This window comes from Muntiacus reevesi, chromosome X, assembly GCF_963930625.1.
Source record: "Muntiacus reevesi chromosome X, mMunRee1.1, whole genome shotgun sequence".
NCBI lineage: Eukaryota > Metazoa > Chordata > Mammalia > Artiodactyla > Cervidae > Muntiacus > Muntiacus reevesi.
In genome coordinates, this window is record NC_089271.1 from 148,988,867 (window position 1) to 148,997,398 (window position 8,532).

The window sequence follows — 8,532 nt, forward strand, 5'->3', positions numbered from 1 at the left end:
ACTCACTCAGTCGTGTCAGACTTTTTGCGACCCCAAGGGTGGTAATCCCCCAGGCTCCTCTGTCCATGGGATTCTCCAGGCAAGAATACTGGAGTGGATTGCCATTCCTTTCTCCAGGGGGTCTTCTCGAACCATGGTTCTCCTGCATTGGCAGGCGGATTCTTTACTGTCTGAGCCACTAGGGAAGCCTTAGAAGAAAAGCTATGACAAATCTAGACAGCCTGTTAAAAAGCAGAGACATCACTTTGCGAACAAAGGTACCTATAGTCAAAGCTATGGTTTTTCCATTAGTCACCTATGAATGTGAGAGTTGTACCCTAAAGAAGGCTGAGCACCGAAGAATTGACGCTTTTGAACTGTGGTGTTGGAGAAGACTCTTGAGAGTCCCTTGGACTGGAAGTAGATCAAACCAGTCAATCCTAAAGGAAGTCAACCCTGAATATACATTGGAGGGACTAATGCAGAGGTTGAAGCTCAAATACTTTGGCCACCTGATGCGAAGAACTGACTTATTGGAAAAGACCCTGATGCTGGGAAAGATTGAAGGCAGGAGGAGAAGGGGATGGCAGAGGATGAGATGGTTGGATGGCATCACTGACTCAACGGTTTGAGCAAACTCCAGGAAATAGTGAAGGACAATGAAGCCTGGTGTGCTGCAGCCCATGGGGTCACAAAGAGTTGGACACGATTTAGCCACTGAACAACAGCTTCCTTTCTTCCACCTACCTCCTTTTCTTAATTAAAGTTTTTCTCTAGCTTTCAGATAGCGAACGTAACACCTCTTCATTAAAACTAATGAACAATCAAAATACAGAAAAGAAATATGAAGTTTGCTATATATTCTTCCACACGAATTTCTATAAAATATATCCATATACACATTTATTACTGTTTGATTTTACACAAACTTGATCAAACTGGACCATTACTCTGACATTTGCTTTTTCAATTAATAAAGAATCATAGACATCTCTTTATTTCCAACTCAGTTTCCTTTCGCCATAACAATGCTGCAAAACAACCCAAATGTCCATCAACAGATAAATGGATAAACAACATATACGCTATTTCTATGAAATAGGGTTTTAAAAAGAAGGACCTGAAAGTCAGAGAGTATGAATATTTTAAATGTTATAGATATAGGCATTATACTTTGCAAACATACTTAGCAATTTAACTTCTAGTTGGCAAAGTTTGAAAAGATCATTTCTTTTTTCTAGGAAAACTCTCAGAATTTACTTTAATAAAAATAAATCCTGCCGCAGTGGGATGGGTACAGTGGGGTGTCTGGCTCTCCCAAGACTATAAATTGCAGAGTGAACATCTTGTAGTCTTTGAATATGATGTACTAAAATCATTAAATTTACTCCTGACAAAACCAGTACAAAGTTTGAAACTGTGTTCAGGCCTCTATGGCCTTGTCTTTTGAAGTAAAATGCTGACTTGAATCAATGATTGGAAAATGTGAAGATTTAGAAACAAAGAATAGCTGTTGGGCTAAGGAACTGGACTATAATTCTGCCACATAACAGAATCACCCAAATTCCCAGTTCCCTGAAGGATATAAATAAAGGCCTGATACATATTCCTAAGCTGTTCTTAGAGGAAGCAGACACCCCCCTCCCCCCACCGCATCAGTTGAAAACTGCTGACCACAAGAACACAGACCCTAGGCTGGCTGAAACCAGAAGGTTGATAATGCTTGAAATGTCACCTTGATGCCAACCAATCCAAGAACTGTCCACAAGCTGATCATACCCTGCTCCTTGAACACTATAGAACTCCTTACTACCCCTCCAGGCTGGTCACAGGGTCTTCAGGGCATTAGCCCATTGTGGCACCCTTTGCCTGGCAAAGCAATAAAAAAACTATTCTTTTCTACTTCACCCAAAACTCTGTCTCCCTGTTCCTATTTGGCACTGGTGAACAGAGGCCAAGTTTCAGCGACAAGTTTATAGCAGTTAAAAGCCCTAACAGTGAGGCTTGAAAAGACCATTTCTTTGGCATTACTTCAAGCATCATATGTGATATTCTTTATGAATTCTTTCCAATCTGATGTAATTACAAATAAATGGAATCATACAATATATGGACTTCTGTAACTGACGTCTTTCACTTATAATGTTTTTGAGTTCATCCACATTGTAACATGTATTAAGACTCTGTTCCTTTTTATAACTGAATAATATTCCATTGTATGACATACCATATTTTGTTGTTTGTCCATTCATCTGTTGATGGACATTTGAGTTGTTTCCTCCTTTTGACTATTATGGATAATGCTGCTATGAACATTCATGTACAAGTTTTTATTAAAACACATGCTTTGAACTCTTTTGGATTTAAACCTAGAAGCAGAATTTCTGTGATCTATAGTAACTCTATGCTAAATCCTCTGAAGAAATGCTAGAATGCTTTCCATAGCAGCTGCACCATTTTACATTCCTACCAGCAATGCATGAGGATTCTGATTTCTCTATATCTTCCAATACTTTATTTTCCAACTTTTTGATTCTAGACATCCTAGTGAGTATGAAGTGGTATTTCATTGTGGCTTTCATTTACATTTCCCTGATGACTGATGACAATGTGCATATTTTCACATTCTTATTGGCCATGTGCATATCTGGCTTGGAGAAATGTAGACTCAGATCCTTTGCCTTTTCTTTCTTTTTCTTTTACTTTCTTTGGCCATGCCAAGTGGCGAGCGAGTAGCTTGTGGTATCTTATTTCCCCACCAGAGATTGAACCTGGGACCATGGCAGTGAGAGTGTGTTGTCCTAACCACTGGACTGCCAGGGAATTCCATTTACCCATTTTAAAACTGAATTATTTGTCTTTATTATTGAGTTATAAGAGCTCTTTACATATTGTAGGTACAAGTCCCTTATCAGATATGTGATTTGTAAATATCTTCTCCCATTTTGTGTGTCCTTTTTTGAATTTTCTTAAGGGTGCCCTTTGAAGTGCAGTTTTAAATTTTGATGAAGATAGTCTACTTTTCTTTTGTTGCTTGTGCTTCTGATGTCATGTCCAAGAATGCTTTGCCAAATTCAAGGACATGAAGATTTACTCCTATGCATTCTTCGAAGAGTTTTGTAGTTTTAGCTCATACATTTAGGTCTATATTTCATTTTATGCTAATTTTTATATATGCTATAAGGTAAGGGTCCAGCTGCATTCTTTTGTACGTGGATATCTAGTTGTTCAAGCACCATTTGTTGGAGAGACTATTCTTTCCCCACTGAATGATTTTGACACCCTTGTTGAAAGTCAATTGACCATAGACTGGTTTCTTCCTGGACTCTCAATTTTATTCCATGGCTCTATGTCTAGTGTCTAGTCTTCTGCCAGTACCGCATTATCTTGATTGTTGTAGCTTTCTAGTCAGTTCAGAAATTGGGAAGCAAAAGCCTCCTACTATGTTCCTTTTTTCCCAAGATTGTTTTTGGCTATTTTGGGGCCCCTTTCAATTCCATATGAATGTTAACATCTGCATGTCAGTTTCTGCATATAAGGAAGCTGTGATATTGATTGAGGCTTCATTAAATCTATAGATCAATTTGGGGAATACTGCCATCATAATGAAATTAAGTCTTCCAATGCTTGAACATAGAATATCTTTCTATATATTTAGGTATTTTTAATTTTCCTTCAACAAAGATTTGTAGTTTTCAGTTTACAAGTCTTGAACTTCTTCAGCTAAGTTATCTGCTTTCTTAATTTTTCATTTTTGGATTCTTCATTGCATTTTTCAATCTTTATATTTTGACTGCACTGCGTGGCTTGTAGGATCTTAGATCGCCAACCAGGCACAGAACCTGGAGCCTGGTGGCAGTGAAAGCACTGAATTCTAACCACTGGAGAGCCAGGGATTTCCCAATTTTTTTTTTAGTGCATTCCTTATGATTTGGTCAAATGCTTTTTCTGCATCTTTGAGGTGATCATGTGCTTTTATTCTATTGATATATTACATTGACTTCTGAATGTTGAGTTAACCTTGCATTCCTGATATAAATACTACTTGATCATGGTATATAATTTTTAAAATGTTTTTCAATTTGATTTTATAGTATTTTTGAGGATATTTGCATTCTTATGCATGATATTTATTGGTCTATAGTTTTCTTTTATTGTAATGTCCTCTTCTGGCTTTAGCATCAGGGTAATATTGGCCTCCTAAAATGAGTTGAGAAGTATTCCTTCCTTTTCTGCTTTTTGGAAGAGCTTGTGAAGAACTAGTATTAATTCTTTTTTATATATCTGCTAGAATTTAGCAGTGAAGCCATCTGGGTGTGGGCTTTTCTTTGTGGGTAGTGTTTTGATTACTAATTCAATTTCTTCACTTCTTATAACTCTGTTCAGATTGTCTATGTCTTCTTGAGTAAGTTTCAGTAGTTTGTGTATTGGTAGAAATAGCTCCATTTCATCTAAGTTATCCAATTTGTCAGCATCCAATTGTTCATTGTATTACTTTATGGGATATTAAATTTTGTAAGGTCAGTGGTAATGCCCCTTCTTTCATTTATGATTCTAGTGATTTGAGAATCTTCTTTTTCTTCTTGATCAATCTAGCTAAAGATAGTGTCAATTTGTTTTCAAAGAACCAGTTTCTGATTTTGTTGATTCTATTTTTTTTTTTTTTGCTCTCCATTTCATTTATCTCTGCTCTAATCTTTTTTCATTCTTTTTGTGTGATTTACTTTTAGTTTATTCATCTTCTTGCAGTTCCTTAAGGTGTAGGGTTAGGCTACTGATATGAGATCTTCCTTTTCTCCATGCTGTGTGTGCTTAGTCGCTCAGTTGTGTCTGACTCTTTGTGACTCCATGGACTGCAGCCGGCCAGGCTCCTCTGTCCATGGGGATTCTCCAGGCAAGAATACTGGAGTGGGTGTCATGTATTTCTCCAGGGCATCTTCCCAACCCAGAAATCGAACTGGGGTCTCCTGCACTGCAGGTGGATTCTTTAGCAGCTGAGCTACCAGGGAAGCACTCCTTTCTCTAAATATAGGGATTTACAGTGATACATTTCACCCTGAGCGGTTCTTTATCTGCATCCCATTAATTTTCATATTAGTATTTTCATTGATTTCAAATTATTTTATGATTTCTCTTTTGGTTTCTTCTTTGACACATTTGTTATTTAGGAGGGTTTTGTTTAATTGCTATATATTTGTGAGTTTTCTACATTTTCCCCCACTTGTAATTTTTTTTTCAGTGCCCCACTTGTAATTTTACTTTATGTGGTCAGAGAACATTCTTTGTATCATTCGTACTTTTTAAAATTGAAAATTTGTTTCATGGTATAGTGAACGGGCTATTTTGGAAAATGCTCCATGTACACGTAAGAAAAATTTATATTCTACTTTTGAGTGGACTGTTGTATATGTGAATTAGGTCTTATTTGTTTTCTTTTTTTCATTTGTTTTTATTAGTTGGAGGCTAATTACTTTACAAGATTGTAGTGGTTTTTGCCATACATTGACATGAATCAGCCATGGATTTACATGTGTTCCCCATCCCGATCCCCCCTCCTGCCTCCCTCTCCATCCCATCCCTCTGGGTCTTCCCAGTGCACCAGCCCTGAGCACTGGTCTCATGCATCCAACCTGGGCTGGTGATCTGTTTCACCCTTGATAGTATACTTGTTTCAATGCTATTCTCTCAGAACATCCCACCTTCGCCTTCTCCCACAGAGTCCAAAAGTCTGTTCTGTATATCTGTGTCTCTTTTTCTGTTTTGAATATGGGGTTATCGTTACCATCTTTTAAAATTCCATATATATGTGTTAGTATACTGTATTGATCTTTATCTTTCTGGCTTACTTCACTGTGTATAATGGGCTCCAGTTTCATCCATCTCATTAGAACTGATTCAAATGTATTCTTTGTAATGGCTGAGTAATATTCCATTGTGTGTATGTACAATAGCTTCCTTATCCATTCGTCTGCTGATGGGCATCTAGGTTGCTTCCATGTCCTGGCTATTATAAACAGTGCTGCGATGAACATCGGGGTACACGTGTCTCTTTCAGATCTGGTTTCCTTGGTGTGTATGCCCAGGTGTGGGATTGCTGGGTCATATGGCAGATCTATTTACAGTTTTTTAAGAAATCTCCACCCTGTTCTCCATAGTGGCTGTACTGGTTTCCATTCTCACCAACAGTGTAAGAGGGTTCCCTTTTCTCCACACCCTCTCCAGCATTTATTGCGTGTAGGCTTTTGGATAGCAGCCATCCTGACTGGCGTGTAATGGTACCTCATTGTAGTTTTGATTTGCATTTCTTTGATAATGAGTTATGTTGAGCATCTTTTCATGTGTTTGTTAGCCATCTGGATGTCTTCTTTGGAGAAATGTCTGTTTAGTTCTTTGGCCCATTTTTTGATTGGGTCGTTTATTTTTCTGGAATTGAGCTACAGGAGTTGCTTGTATATTTTTGAGATTAATCCTTTGTCTGTTGCTTCGTTTGCTATTATTTTCTCCCATTCTGAAGTCTGTCTTTTCACCTTGCATACAGTTTCCTTCATTGTGCAAAAGCTTTTAAGTTTCATTAGGTCCAATTTGTTTATTTTCACTTTTATTTCCAATATTCTGGGAGGTGGGTCACAGAGGATCCTGCTATGATTTAGGTCAGATAGTGTTTTGCCTATGTTCTCCTCTAGGAGTTTTCTATTTTCTGGTCTTATATTTATATCTTTAATCCATTTTGAGTTTATTTTTGTGTATGGTGTTAGAAAGTGTTCTAGTTTCATTCTTTTACAAGTGGTTGACCAGTTTTCCCAGCACCACTTGTTAAAGAGACTGTCTTTTGTCCATTGTATATTCTTGCCTCCTTTGTCAAAGATAAGGTGTACATAGGTACGTGGATTTTTCTCTGGGCTTTCTATTTTGTTCCATTGGTCTATATTTCTGTCTTTGCACCAGTACCATACTGTCTTGATGACTGTGGCTTTGTAGTAGAGCCTGAAGTCAGGCAGGGTGATTCCTCCAGTTCCATTCTTCTTTCTCAAGATTGCTTTGACTATCCAAGGGTTTTTGTATTTCCATACAAATCGTGAAATTATTTGTTCTAGATCTCTGAAAAATACTATTGGTAGCTTAATAGGGATTGCATTGAATCTATATATTGCTTTGGATAGTATACTCATTTTCACTATAGTGATTCTTCCAATCCATGAACAAGGTATATTTCTCCCTCTATTTGTGTCCTCTTTGATTTCTTTCATCAGTGTTTTATAGTTTTCTATATATAGGTGTTTTCTTTCTTTAGGTAGATATATTCCTAAGTATTTTATTCTTTTCATTGCAATGATGAATGGAATTGTTTCTTCATTTCTCTTTCTGTTTTCTCATTTTTAGTGTATAGGAATGCAAGGGATTTCTCTGTGCTAATTTTATATCCTGCAACTTTACTGTATTCATTGATTAGCTCTAGCAATTTTCTGGTGGAGTCTTTAGGGTTTTCTATGTAGAGGATCATGTCATCTGCAAACAGTGTGAGTTTGACTTCTTCTTTTCCTATCTGGATTCCCTTTATTTCTTTTTCTGCTCAGCATTACCTACTTTTTCCTCCCAGTGTACGAACCATATTTTCTTCTTTGTACATCTCATAATTTTTTGTTGGAGGCTAGCCATTTTAGACAATATATTGTAGTAACTCTTGAGTATTGGTCCATTACCCACCCCAGGGTTGGTTATTGTTTATTATTATTTAGTGGCTAGGTGGATTATACCAGTAAAGTCTATCCCCAAGCTCCCCCACCCTTGCCTCACACATTGTTAAGTCTCTGACCTATTACCCTGGAATGACAGTGATATTGGCAGGATTCTCTTTGCTTGACCACATCCAGCTGTTAAAAGTCCATGAATTGCCACCTGATTACTTACTCTTTGTTTTCATCAAAGCCTTGGGAGCATAAATTGTTCTTCAAAGGAATTCAACCAAATTGTGGCTTCTTTGAAGAATAGTTTCTGAGTTCATGCTTGATATTTGTTCTGACCCCAGGAAGGCTCCTAACTGGCTGATAAGTCTGCATTTTCATTAAATCCACAAGTTTCACTGTCTTTCACTACAACCTCCATTGTTCTTGAGACTGTCCTTAGGTTTGAATTTCTCCATGGTCTGTTGTAAATATAATCAGTTCCTCTGGGAAGAGATTAAGAGCTATCTGGTTTTTTTTTTTTTTTTTTTTTTGGTCTGTATCTCCTTTTGGGTAAAATCTGTGAGCCAGGGCTCTGGAACTGGGATTGGGGACAATGGAAAACTTCTGAGTGACACTCGTGCTCTAGGACTTGAACATTTGGAAGGGGGCATCCACCTGAAGTGGAACCACCGACTCATGAGCCAGAGAAAGAACAAGATGATCAGGACTGCAGTCTTCTCAAACCGTCGCACCCAAGGTGCACCCTCAGTCTGGTAAGTGGGAACTGAGTGGAAGAAGGGAACTTTCACTTCTCAACCACACTCGCCTGGGATTCAGCCTCATCAGCACACAGCTGGGGTCAGGATGAGACATAATGACATACTGCTCC